Here is a 12,130-nt window from a genome sequence, read left to right as displayed (position 1 = left end):
AGCAGAAAGTTGAAAATGTTTCTGTGCAAAGGTCTCTACTTTCTTTGTGAAGAGATCACGTGCTAAGAAGGGCGGTGGGTGGGTGGTTAGATGTGCAAAGAGAGGGGGAGGTGTTTAGTGGTATTACAGACAATGGGAGAGAGTGCCGACTAGAATTGTATTAGTGTTGAGTGCCCAAAGGCCTATGTCTCCCTAGGTTTGTGATTTTCTTCCTCAACCCAGGTGCAGGCTCAGGGAAGGACAATTAGGACTGTCCATGGTAGTTTTCTTTTGGCCAGGTACACGTGACTGAAGAATGAGGCAAAAAGGATATTGGTAAAAGAGTGGCTGAAGTGTTGGACAGAGGTATCTAATAAGAAAGGGTAAAAACCAGGGAGGGACAATGGATAGAAAGGTCACTGGACTGGAGACCCGATGAGTTATAAGAACACAAAAATTAAACCATACAACAGTGCCTTGACTCCTTTGAAATAGTTCAGATGGTCGAAAGAGCCTTTCCAACTCACTACAATTTGCCTTTTATGATATGGCATGTAATTTGCTCCCTTCCATCTTTCTTTCTTCCTTCCCTTCCCTTTCCTTTCTTCCTTTCCTTCTTTCTTTCTTTCTCTCTCTCTCTCCCTCCCCCTTCCTTCCTTCCTTTCTTTCTTTGATATCTTTGTCTGGTTTTGGTGTCAGGGTTTTGTTAACTCTTCTCTAAACGTTTGATAGAATTTGCCTGTGAAGCCATCTGGTCCTGGACTTTTGTTTGTTGCCTTCTACCATGTGAAAAAGTTGAGACCTCCTTATTTTCTCTGATTATTACTGTCTCAAAACCAGTTAAGCCACCTACAGGAATTAAAGTTCACTATCATATTTGCAAGATACTTATTGATTTGACCTCTTAATACTTTCAGCTTAACGCTAGCCTCTCCAAGAAAAATCTTAATTCAACTCTATAGTGCTATATAACTTTTCTCAGATTCACTGCTAACTTTATTATTCCAAGATATAGCATCCTACAGAAGGACAAATACTGCATGATTCCACTTATACGAAGTACCTAAAATAGTCAAAGTCACAGAAGCAAAGCGTAGGATAGTGGTTGCCAGGGGTTGGGGGGAGGGAGAAATAGGGAGTTGCTGTTTGGCAGGTGCAGTTTCAGTTATGGAAGATAAGTAAGTTCTAGGGGTCTGCTGTTCAACACTGTGCCTATAGTTAAAAGACTGTGTCATACACTTAAAAATTTGTTAAGAGGGTTAATCTCATGTTGAGTGTTCTTACCACAAAAAAAATAAATAAATAAAAGAAGAAAAAAGATACAGCATCCTTGAAAATTTGTATAAATCCGCCCCACCCCCACTTTCCCCAATCCTTACCATTTACTTACACTAAGCCAAGCCCCTTCTGACTTCAAGTAGGATCAGGAAATGCAGAATCATGTAATTTTCCAGAAGGCTTTAGCCTGGGAGAATATGTTGTCTCCTTTCCTTCAAAATGCCTTAGATAATCACTGCCCATAGGAACTACTGACAAAAACATCTATCATTTGTTGTATACTATGTGTCTAGAACTTTGCTAAATGCTTAACAAAACTGTCTCATTTAATCTTCACGATAGCCCAAGGGAGGTATTGTTATCTTGATTTTACATATGAGAAAACCAAGGCTCAGAAACATAAAAAAAAATTGCCTAAGATTACATAGATTAAAAGTGACAGAACCTGGATTTCAGTATGTCAGATTCCAAAGTGCCATTATACTTTAAAATCCTACAGAAGAGATTTCATCACAACTTCTACCCTTATATGAAAGAAGGTAACTGTCCTATGATTTACTAGTCACTTCCTTTTCCTAATTAAACTAGCTGCTTCTGTATCTGATTTTACTAGGAATGGAAGAACAAGCTCAAACTCTCTAATCTACTCTATTTATTGACATTTATTCTAATGAGAAAACATCAGGACCATTTTCAGACTTTTGGATTAGACTCTGTCCCAGGAAGAGCCATTCATTCTAGAGTTCAGGATATCACACCTATCTTATATTCCCTTGGTACAGTTCATATTATGGATAAAAAGATGGGAAAAGTTATTAGATTCCTGGTGCTGCTGAAGAAGACACACAAGGACACAATTTTGTGATGATGTAGGTGCTTTACAAGCAAGTTCTTCCATTTGCAAGATTTCCCTGTGGTGTGGAACCTCTGATGATAAAGTAAGGAGTGAAAATGTAATTAAAGGCTTACCCCATCAAGGTCTTTGTGGAAAGTGTTTAGGAAGGACAAATCTGCACACAGCCTGAGGCTGAACACTCTAAACTGAATCAGATGAAAATCACTCTTAAGAAGCTTAGAATTTTCCAAGTATTATAGTTACGATGGCTAAAGGTAGACACAACAGTATTTAAAAACAAATATATATATATATATATATATAGACATTTTATCATTACTGTCTTCCTAGGATTCTGTGTGGTGTCTCTGATGCTAAGACCTGAGCTCTGACTGAAAGTTTCTCCATACTCATTACATTCATGAACTTTCTCTCCGGTGTGAATTTTCTGATGCCTAACAAGGTCTGAGCTCCATCTGAAGGCTTTTCCACATTTATTACATTCATAGGGCTTTTCTCCACTATGAATCCTGTGATGTCAAATAAGGTCTGAGCTCTGATTAAAAGTCTTGCAACATTCATTGCATTCATAGGGTTTCTTTCCACTGTGAATTCTTTGATGCTGAATAAGTTGAGAGCTCCCCCTAAACGCTTTCCCACATTCACTGCATTTATAAGGCCTCTCACCAGTATGGATTCTCTGATGTTCTATAAGGACTGAGTTCCTGCCGAAGGCCTTTCCACATTCACTGCATTCAAAAGGTTTTTCTCCAGTGTGAATTGTTTGATATCTAATAAGATCTGAGCTGCCTAGGAAGGTTTTTCCACATTCATTATATTCATAAGATTTCTTTTCCTTGTGAATTCTCTCCTGTCCATTAAGTTCTGAATCTGAACTGAAAGCTTTCTCATATTCAAGTTTTTCTCCAATATGAAGTCTCTGATGTTTAAGAGAAACTGTGCACCCACAGAAGGCTTTTCCACATTCAGGGCATTTGTAGGGTTTCTCTCCACTATGGATTCTTTGATGCTGAATAAGAAGGGAACTCTGCCGGAGGGCTTTTCCACATTCGCTGCATTCATAGGGTTTCTCCCCAGTATGAATTCTCTGGTGGTTAACAAGATGGGAGCTCTGATTGAATGCTTTCCCACAGTCATTACATTCATAGGGTTTCTCTCCACTGTGAATGCTGTGATGGATAATAAGATCTGAGCTTTGATTGAAGGCCTTCCCACATTCATTACATACATATGGCTTCCCTCCACTATGAATTCTCTGGTGCAGGATAAGATTTGAGCTTTCCCTGAAAGCTCTTCCACACTGATTACATTCATAGGGATTCTCCTTGGTATGAATTCGTGGATGTCACATGAGATTGGAGCTCAGCTAAAATCTTTGCCTTAGTCACCACCAACATAAGGCTTCCTTCCCGTGTGAATTCTCTGACGTATAACCAAGTTAGAGCTCCTGGTGAAGACCTTTCCGCATTCATTGCACTAACAGCTTCTTTTTACGGTATGGATTTTCTGATGCTGAGTAAGTCCTGACTTCTGTTTGAAGTTCTGGCCACATGCCTTGCACCTATAGGTTCTTTCCTCTGTTGAAACTCTCTGATGTGTAACAGTTGGGGTCAGATCACAAATTCTCAGTTTCTTATCAATGTCAAGCTTTCCTTTCTTAAGGGTAATGCTCACTTGGCTGAACCCCTTTTCCTCAAAAGAAGAGTGTAGCAGTCCAGCCTCTGCTGAGTTTACCTGTTGCCTCTCCAAGCTGTTCTCACTTTCCCTGGGTCCTAAGAATTTAGATCCATGGGGTATTTGTACTGGGTGTCCTGATCCTGTTTCTTCAGAAATTTCCTGCTTTAGCTTCCATTCCTCCTTCTCGGTTTTCTTTTCATTATCTGAAACATAAGTTAAAAGTGTAAATGCTGTGATGGATAATCAGATCTGAGCTTTGATTTAAGGCCTTTCCCACATTCGTTACATATATATGGCTTCCCTCCACTATGCTAGGAGAAAAGAAATTCTTATAAGGGGAAACAAATGTTCAAAGTAAAACATTTCTATGATTGGGTTATGCTTCTAGATTCTCAAAAATGGTGTTATAATCTGGGAAAGAGAAAGGCTTCTAAACCTAACTTTGGTCTCTATGGTCTATAAAAGCAGTTCCCAAACTCGGCTGATTGTCAGAAACACACGGGAGAGCTACTGAATCAGACTTTGAGTCCACATCATTCTCTCGGCAAACTGTCTTTTTCCTTTAGTACCTTAGCTCCTGGATCTTAAAATTTCCTTTATGCAAAAGACCAGCCCTGTATTAACTAGATTTCTTTAGTTCCACTTCCAAAATCTTAGAAAAGAGAATCAGTTATCCCAGTTTAGGTCAAGTGTTGACTTTGACTGTAATCGGTGGTGGTAGGGGCTAGGGGGTATCACACAGGATAAACTTGGTTGCTGGGAGCCCACCTCTGGAGGTGAGAAGGGCAGTTAGGTGGATCATGGTGAGCAACCTTGATACTTCAAGAGTTGTTTATGACATATTTTTGCCTGAGAGGTGAGACCCTTAGTTACAGTTTCATCTTCTTGGCCATTTAGTGGATATACCCAATAAATAGGGAGAAGAATGGCAAGTAGTTTTATCTCAACTGTCAACCATGAAGGACTGAAAAGTAATTGCCTCAAAGCACCACTTTAAATGCAGAGGCTGTCTCTGGGCCCAGTAAGAACACAGCACTGTGCCGGATTACATAAGTCTGTGGGGAAGTATAGAGAGTAGTGGAGGTAAAGGAAGGATGGGTGGGCTTGCTATCCCTTCAAAGGAGCGAAGTAAAGATGCCAATAGAACTTGGAAGAGATTACTCTTTAATAATAAACCAGCAAGTATCAACATATAATGGCTGAAATTATCCACATGCAGAAATAACTCAAAGAGGTAAGGAAATCCTGGAATTCCTAAGTCCAATCACAGTTACCAGGACCTGGTTTCAGAGGAGCACTGGATGGAGTATGATTATAATAATCAAGACAGGGGAACTTAATCAATTGTCTTAAACCTGACATGAAGAAACACTAGGTTTCTACATCTAGAAAAGATGGACTCAGAGAGCAAAAATGTGCCTGTGCCTCCAGCACTGGTTCAGGGGAGGGTGCTCACTCCACCTCATGGGGGTATTCTCTGTCCCCTTGGCAGACACCTGCCCTCCTCCCAAGAGCACGTAGATATACCAAGTGATCAGAGCAGGATGACATCTGCATTAATATTACCTGACAATGCCCTTGCTTTGTTTCCATGCCCACTAAGCAAACTTTTCTTTCTTTCTTTTTTTTTTTGGCTGCCTTGGATCTTTGTTGCTGCGTGTGGGCTTTTCTCTAGTTGCGGCGAGCGGGGCCTACTCTTCGTTGTGGTGTGTGGGCCTCTCATTGGGTAGCTTCTCTTGTTGCCGAGCACGGGTTCTAGGCACATGGGCTTCAGAAGCTGTGGCGTGCGGGCTCAGTAGTTGTGCCTCGCGGGCTCTAGAGCGCAGGCTCAGTAGTTGTGGCACATGGGCTTACTTGCTCTGTGGCATGTGGGATCTTCCTGGACCAGGGCTCAAACCTGTGTCCCCTGCTTTGGCAGGAGGATTTCCAACCACTGTGCCACCAGGGAAGCCCTAAGCAAACTTCTAATTAGAATTTACCTTCCTCTATAGGTTTTCCTAGATAGAAAATGTGTTGACAGCCCACTCAATTTCTGATCAGGCAGTTGTATTTTCCCCTGTTTTTTATACCACTTTCTTGTGGTTTGGGTAGGTCTATTTCCCTGGCCTGAATAATTCTGGATAGGTACACTGACAAAGTAAAATTTCTGGACCTGGATAGTGTAGGACCAGACCCTGAAATCTGGTGATCAGAGCGTAAGGCCCAGCTAAAGAGCCAGCTGGACTTCCTGAACAAAATCTATATCTCACAACCAAATGAAATGGTGAATATTTTCTCTTGGAAAACAGATTATTTCTAAATTTACAATTCTGAAACTGACATGTTTTTCTAATATTCTTGTCTCTGGTAATGCCCTGCCCCAAGCTCCTAATCTTACATTATTCTTGAATAATTTTTCCCTACTGTGCTGCATTAAATGGTGTCCCCCTAAAATTCATGTCTACCTGGCACCTATGGATGTGACCTTATTTGGATATAGGGTCTTTGAAGATGTAATCAAGTTAAGATGATGTCATTAGGGTGGGCCCTGAATCCAATATGACTGGTGTCATTATAAGAAGAGGGAGGGCTTCCCTGGTGGCGCAGTGGTTGGGAGTCTGCCTGCCGATGCAGGGGACGCGGGTTTGTGCCCTGGTCCGGGAGGATCCCACATGCCGCAGAGCGGCTTTGCCCGTGAGCCATGGCTGCTGAGCCTGCGCGTCCGGAGCCTGTGCTCCGCGGCGGGAGAGGCCGCAGCGGTGAGAGGCCCACGTACCGCAAAAAAAAAAAAAAAAAAAGGGAAATTTGGACAGAGAACCGGAAGTAAGACAACCATATGAAGATGGAGGCAGATATTAGAATTATGCTGCCACAAACCAAGGAACTCCTAGGGCTACCAGAAGTTGGAAGAGGCATGAAAGGATCCTTCCCTAGAGGCTTCAGAGGGAGCATGGCCCAGCCAACAGTTTGATTTTGGACTTGTAGCCTCCGTAACAGTGAGGGAATAAATTTCTGTTGTTTTAAGCCACTCAGTTTGTGGTAATTAGGAAACTAATACGCTTACTATGAAGTCCAGTTAATTTTCCAGAAAAAAATGTCATTCTTTCCATTCCCGTAATTTCCCCCTGGCACCACTCATGGCTTTCCAGATTTCAGTAGATTACCATAAGAGACTGGAGCATAGTCATTAGGAACATGGGCTCTGGACATAGGCTGCCTTGTCTGCCTCTACCATTTATTTGCCGTGTGACCTTCAGTTACTTAACATTTCTGTGCCTTTGTCTCCTCATCTGTCAAATGTGGACAGTAATAGCATTTAAAAGAGGTTTTGTGGGGATTAAATACATGTAAAGTGCTTAAAATGACACCTGGCAGAGTTAGCGCTCAATAAATAATGGATAGTTTAAATTTTGTTACTTGGTTAATGATCTTGACACCCAGATTTTCCCGCTTCAGTTCAGACTGGACAATGCTGTTAGTTATGCATCACTTTCGTCATGTTAATCACTGTTCAGAAACCTTTAATTCTGTTTATTACTGTACCAAATCTAACTTACTTTAGTTGAGTGCAGGAATTACTGCAAGGCATCAGGATGTCTCATTTTATTTGCTAGAGGCATTTTTGGGGGGTGGGGGTGGGAGGGACGAGCACTGGCGCAGTGAGCCTCACTTTCTAGATAATAGTTCAAAACGGAACAGAGACAGTTCTGTATCCCAGAGGGATTCAGAGGTCTGTGATGCTTGTTCCAAATCCAAGAAGCCACCAACCTGACCCTCATCCAACCCAGAAGAAACTTTGTTTTGCGAAGGTCACAAGGTCCCCATAAATAACTCTTGGAGTCACTGAAGAAGCTCCTTACCCAGCATGACCTTGTCCCCTTCAATCTCCCGCACTCGGTTCTCGCGGAGACCGCCTTGTGCGTGGACTGGCAGCGCACCCGGCCTGGCCGCATCCCGTACGGTCTCTGCTCCCGTAGATAACAGCCCTGGAGGCACTGAGCCAGGAAGGGCCATCCTCCCTACCTGGGCTGGGTGGGCCGCCCGGAGGACCTCAAAGCTGCGGGCTGGGGCTGCAAGCGGGAGACCACGGGATGAGACCGTGACTGACTGGGGCCCTGGCGGCTGGGCCAGACCGTCGGAGCCAGAGACCTGAGCCCAGGAGCCCAGCGCCGCACGCACCGCCACTACGGGGCCTCGCCGCCGGGCCACCCTCAGTGTCCCCATCACTTAATGCTACCTCTGCTGCTTCGGCCATTGTGTCCCCCCCACCCCCACCAGCAACTTGTCACGGGTGGAGCCGCGGCCAGCCAGGGGAGGCTCGGGGTCAGGCCAGCCCGCCCCTCGCCCCGCACCCCCGGGGCGCAAGAACCGGATGGCCACCAAGTCCAGTCCTCCGGTCTTCCTAGACAAGCCCGAGGAGTGGGGATGCCGCACTTCCACCCACGTGAGCTGCAGTCTCCTCCCCAGTCACTGAGCTTGCAAAGATGCAGATCCGGTCTTTGTCTAGGGTGTGCTCCGTCTAGTGTGGTGACTAGAAAGTTAAAATTACTGTGTTGTGGTGGCTGTGGCCAGTGGGAACAGGGTGGAAGCGCTCAACTCCGACTGGGTGTGTGTCAGGGAAGGCGACCGGGGAGAATGAGGTGAACGTGAAGGAGTTGGGAGACACAGTACTTCAGTGCCTAAGAAAATGGGCTTTGGAGTCAGGCAGTCCTGGGCTTGAATCCCAGTTTCTTCACTTACTAGTTTCGGGTCTCTGGGCAAATTACGTCGCCTTCTTGACCTTAATTTCCTGTGTAGAAAACGGGGATAACAGTAGTACCCACCAATTAAGACTGAGCCAAAGAATGCAAGAGGAAATTGGTGGTAAGTCCTTGTCACAGTACCCAACACGTGGGAAGTACTAAAAAAATAGTGGAGCTAGGTAAGGAGGGAGAGAGCCCTCCTAGCAGAGGGAACAGCTCGTGGAAAGGCAAGAGGGTAGTGCCTAGGTGCTTGGGGAACTGCAGATAGTTCAGGGGTAAATGTTGGGTTTAGAAAGGTGAGCACTTTGCAGAAAGGTCCCCACTGCAGTATCATGCCTCTCCTTTGTGCCAGTTCCAATGGTTGTAATTTAACTTAAGATTCTAATTAGGGCTTCCCTGGTGGCGCAGGGGTGGAGAGCCCGCCTGCCGATGCAGGGGACACGGGTTCGTGCCCCGGTCCGGGAAGATCCCACATGCCGCGGAGCGGCTAGGCCCGTGAGCCATGGCCGCTGAGCCTGCGCGTCCGGAGCCTGTGCTCTCCCCAACGGGAGAGGCCACAATGGTGAGAGGCCCGCATACCGCAAAAAAAAAAAAAAAAAAAAAAAAGATTCTAATTAATCTCTCCTCTGCTATTATAAATAAGCTCCAGGACAGAGACTGTTGTCTGTTTCTGCTCTTCATACCCCCCAGTGCTTGTGGTATATTAGAAGCTCAATAAATATTTATCGAAGGAGTGGGTGAATGGGGCCAGATCAGGACATGTGTCCCCGCTAAGGGCTGGGCTTCAGGCTTAGGTTAGTGGGAAACCACTGCAGAAGTCCGGAGAGGGGTGGCACTATCAGATTTATTCTAAAGAACGATCATTCAGGCTGCTCTGTACAGAAATGGAAGCAGGGAGGCTGTGGTAATAACACGAGATGAAGATGGTGGCTTCTTTAAGTAAGGGCATCAAAAATTAAGAAAAGTGGACTAAATTGTTACATTATTGGGTAACATTCCCTTCCTCTACTATATTCACACACTCTCTCTCCCCAGGTTGTAGCAATCTTGTTTCCTATGAAATCTTTACATGGAGCCAACGCTTAACCCACGTTCCAATCACCCCTGTTCCTCAAAGAGATTTGATGCTCTCTCAGCTTTGGTCCTGAGTTTAGTTCTTTAGCTTTTTAAGGTCTCATGAAGGTAAATTTTCATCCTTCAGGCTCTTTTCCCAAAGTTCCAGTGTAGGCTACTCCCTAACAGGTAGATCTTATTCTGTGGCACTCAGGTTTACGAATTGGACAGGAATTTTAATACTTAAGTCTGGTTATGTCATACCAATCAGAAGTATGATTAGTGGTTATACATGAATTTGAATAGCAAAAAATAAAAGAATTATTCTTTAATAAATGCAGTTTGGCAAACAAAAGCTTTTGAAACACAGGGCACAAGGGAGTAAAAAAGAGGGCTTTGGTGTTTAAAAGTCAGAAACCACTGCATTAAATTACCTTCAAGTCCATTTTCAATATCCTGCTTATCCTAAAAAACATCACTCTCACTGTACAGCACTATAAATACAGGTAAAGGAGACGGGGAAAGTCTTTTCAGAATTAATTTCCAATTCCTTTCTTTTATAAAAATAGAATGCAAATATGTTCTGGTTAGCTAAAGGTTTTGAATAGAGTCTGGGATAACTCAAAAAATTTAAGTATCTTTAATTTTTAATCCAAGTGTATCACTGAGGATAGCTATTTTGAATTCCTTTTGCATCTCAAATATACTTAAAGATATTCTGATATAAAAAGACCATTCAGTAATTTATGTGAAGTTGCTAAAGAGCTTAAACCTTTGAGGCAGGTGATGGGGGCAGGCAGGCTCCTGGACCCCTCGTGCCACACATCATCCACAGGCAGGCAGCCAGCTTTCTTTCTTTCTTTTTATTTTGGCTGCACCACACGGCCTGCGGAGATCTTAGTTCCCCAATCAGGAATCGAACCTGGGCCCAGGGCAGTGAAAGCACTGAGTCTTAACCACTGGACTGCCAGGGAATTCCCCAGGAGCCAGCTTTCAGGGATGATGTGGATGGGCTTCTCCACTTCAAGACATCCCACTACTGTTCAGGATGCCCCTCTGGGGAAGCCATAGCCCCCAGTGCTTTGAACTTTAAGGGGTCATATTCTTTTTTTTTTTTTAATAAATTTAATTATTTATTCATTTATTTTAGGCTGCGTTGGGTCTTTGTTGCTGCGCGCGGGCTTTCTCTAGTTGTGGCGAGCGGGGGCTACTCTTCGTTGTGGTGCGTAGGCTTCTCATTGCGGTGGCTTCTCTTGTTGCGGAGCACAGCTTCTAGATGCACAGGCTTCAGTAGTTGTGGCACGTGGGCTCAGTGATTGTGGCTCTTGGGCTCTAGAGCTCAGGTTCAGTAGTTGTGGCGCACAGGCTTAGTTGCTCCACAGCATGTGGGATATTCCCGGACCAGGACTCGAATCCACGTCCCCTGCATTGGCAGGCGGATTCTTAACCACTGTGCCACCAGGGAAGTCCCAGGGGGTCATATTCTTTACACCAGCCATGGGACTCCACTGTATCTTACACATTATATATTTTGCTTGTAAATACTTCATCTTCTATTTTAACATGATTGAAGCTCTAGATGTCCTTCTATGTGTCAACAGTAATTTCAGTTTTCTCATTTAAACCTCACAATTACACCATGAGGTAGATAATTTTATCACCATTTTATTAGGAAAATAAGGATCAGGGTTACATAATTTGTTCCAGGTCCTGAAGCCAATATGTCATACTGGGATTCAAACCCACATCTGTGCTCCCTTCACTACACCACGTTGCTTCTCCTGAAACAGTTCATCAAACTACAGTTTTCTATCAGACTCTGGGTTCCCCTTGGGATGCACTGCCACCACCCACATCACACTGAAGTGCTTGCTTAGGTGGCCCCAGGTGACGTGTTCTAAATATCCAAGGGCATGGTTTCTCAACCATGGTACTATTGACACTTAGGGCCAGATAATTCTTTGTTGGGGAGGACCTATTTATTGTAAGATATTTAGCAACATTCCTGGTCTTTAGATGCCAATATTTTCTTCTCAGTTGCGACAACCAAAATGTCTCTGGACATTGCCAAATGTCCTCTCGGAGGCAAAATCACCCCCGCTGAGAACCACTGATCCCCTCTGTGCATCTCACAAGCCACTCCCACTGAGGAAAGATATGAGCTCGAAATTCTTGCCTTACACTGTCCCATTCAGTAACTTTCTTATCTGCTGATTTGTGTAAGTTCATATACAATCTACCAGTAGCTCAGGGTACAAGAAATATTTGACGATTGAGTTTGATAGCACAGATATGCAATGCACAGATATAAATGCAGAGCCTAATTACCAATATCAGTTATCAGGTTAAAGATGACTCATCTCTTTTTTCTTTTTACATTTTCACAAGCTTTTTATTTTTTTAATTTATTTTTTATTTAAATTTTTTTAGTTCTTGATATTTTTTAACATCTTCATTGGTGTATAATTGCTTTACAATGGTGTGTTTCTGCTTTATAACAAAGTGAATCAGCTATAAATATAGATATATCCCCATATCTCCTCCCTCTTGCGTCTCCCTCCCACCC

At 43.7% G+C, this 12,130-nt stretch overlaps 1 protein-coding gene and 1 pseudogene across 1 annotated transcript in view; one reads left to right on the top strand and one right to left on the bottom strand.

The window, feature by feature from the left end:
* The window catches only part of RABEP1 (rabaptin, RAB GTPase binding effector protein 1), a 248,969-nt gene that overhangs the window by 31,356 nt on the left and 205,483 nt on the right, over positions 1-12,130 (top strand). The gene's annotated exons all lie outside the window — the stretch shown is intronic.
* Positions 1,432-8,030, bottom strand: LOC115856205 (zinc finger protein 345-like; annotated as a pseudogene).

The sequence above is a fragment of the Globicephala melas genome, chromosome 20 (assembly GCF_963455315.2).
Source record: "Globicephala melas chromosome 20, mGloMel1.2, whole genome shotgun sequence".
Classification (NCBI taxonomy): domain Eukaryota; kingdom Metazoa; phylum Chordata; class Mammalia; order Artiodactyla; family Delphinidae; genus Globicephala; species Globicephala melas.
Note: the sequence above shows the minus strand (reverse complement) of the source record. Positions and strands in the feature narration are given on the sequence as shown.